At 44.0% G+C, this 1,966-nt stretch overlaps 1 pseudogene; it reads right to left on the bottom strand.

Annotated features, from left to right (window-relative positions):
• Nucleotides 1-318: 318 nt before the first annotated feature.
• On the bottom strand, nt 319-720 carry LOC102246374 (annotated as a pseudogene).
• Between the last annotated feature and the right edge of the window lie 1,246 nt (nt 721-1,966).

The raw sequence follows: 1,966 nt of genomic DNA, 5'->3' as shown, positions 1-1,966 counted from the left end.
TCCTGTTATTACCCTTCTTTCCCCCAGTCTGCCTTTCCAGAGAACGTAGCAGGTACTTTCTTCTTGGACTATACCTTTTATCCTGTCTCTCCTTCTCTATTCTTCCTCCCCTTCCAATCCCTAGTTTCTTGATTCCTATTAAGTGTACTTTATCTATTCTTCAGGTCCAAATGATCCTATCTGGGGATACTTGCTTTGATTTTAGCCCAAATAGCAATAAACATGGTTCTGAGAAAACTTTTTTTTTTTTTGGTTGCTGACATTTAGCTATCCTCATTCATCAGATGGTTTATTGGTATTAGAGCACAGCAGAAAGATTCACATGGCTCCATGTGGTGTTTTGAACATCATTCCAATGGTAGGCTGAGTAACCTGTAGGCTGGACAGACTGCCAAACTCCAAGAGCTTCAGCATTTCCTTAGTTTCAGAATAAACTTCATGATCTGATCTAGGACTGAGACCTCAGGGACATAATTATCTCTCCTCTCATATCTTCCTGAAGCTTCATGGAAATACCCCTGTCAGGGCCTCTCTGACCCTGCTTCATCTGATGGGTGACACACAGCGCCGGCTATCTTGTTGCAGATCTTCTGCTGGGGATAACGGCGATCTCCTCGCACACGTGCTTGTTGGTGTGGAATCATTGCCCAGGTACGTGCAGTACTGCTCCATGATGACCCTGGCTGCCTTCTTCAGTGTCTTGGTATGAACTCGGCCCATCTTGGCTGGTCCCTGGTGAACGAGCCTGAGAGAACTTTAGTTTTAGATCCCAAGTGGTTCTCCTGTGAATTTAATAGCACAAAGGATACATGGGTGTAAATTCCCTAATTTACACATCCCAGTAGGCATTTGCTATGTCAGACATTGTGAAGATACAAAAACATAAGGCTCAACCCTAGCCCTCAAAGAGAATAAAATGTAGCCCTAGCTAGTTTGGCTCAGTGGGTAGAGCGTCAGCCTGCAGACTGAGGGGTCCCGGGTTCGATTCTGGCCAGGGGCACATGCCTGGGTTGTGGGCTTGGTCCTCAGTGTGGGGCATGCAGGAGGCAGCCAATCAGTGATTCTCTGTCATCATTGATGTTTCTATCTCTCTCTCCCTCTCCCTTCCTCTCTGAAATCAATAAAAAAATATATTTTTTAAAAGAGAATAAAATGTAGATGCAGCATCAATTCAAGTTGCATCCATATGAAACGTGTAATACCACCAAATAATACAAACCATCTGTGATGCCCTGTTCACGTATCCACATCCATGAGGGCAGACATTTTTGTGTTTCTCTTTGTCCACTGATGCATCCCAGTGCCTAAACTGTCCCTTGCACACAGTGAGTGCTCACTAGATGTGTGAAATGAAGTACAGTCTGCTTCCTAAGCATAGACGTAAGTACAGTCTGCTCTATACCCAGCATATTTCTGTAATGAGAGCATATGTAACACAGATTAGCTCATTCATTATTGATATGTAGGGAAAGGATATTAGTAAAATGGGGTGGTTGTGTTGGTCACATGCAATTGTTCTCAGCACCTCATATTTTGCACCATTAAGAGCAGCTGCAAGCAAAACACACAGCAGAATGTGAGTTGTGGAGAGCACCCAATGCTATGCCTGATGCCCATTCACTCTATATTCTTTCTTAGATTGATTTAGCCATGAGCTCTAACTTGGAAAAGCTTATTGGGAAGGGGAAATGTACCTCTTATTTGTATATTTTGTGCTTATCTTCCTAACTCTGCATCCTCAAACAACTTTCAATCTCCTCATCTATTACCTCATCTACACTAATAAAAGAGAAACATGGTAATTAGCGTACGACCGCTACCCTTTTCATTGGCTAATCAGTGAGTATATGCAAATTAACTGTCAGCCAAGATGGCGGCCGGCAGCCAGGCACTGAAGCGAGCAGGGAGGCTTGCTTGCTGCAGACTCCAACGTTCACCGCCTCACTTGCCGGCCTCTCAGTTGCAA

This window comes from Myotis brandtii, unplaced genomic scaffold (genome assembly GCF_000412655.1).
Source record: "Myotis brandtii unplaced genomic scaffold, ASM41265v1 scaffold115, whole genome shotgun sequence".
In the NCBI taxonomy this organism is placed as follows: domain Eukaryota; kingdom Metazoa; phylum Chordata; class Mammalia; order Chiroptera; family Vespertilionidae; genus Myotis; species Myotis brandtii.
This window is presented reverse-complemented; position numbering and strand designations above follow the sequence as displayed.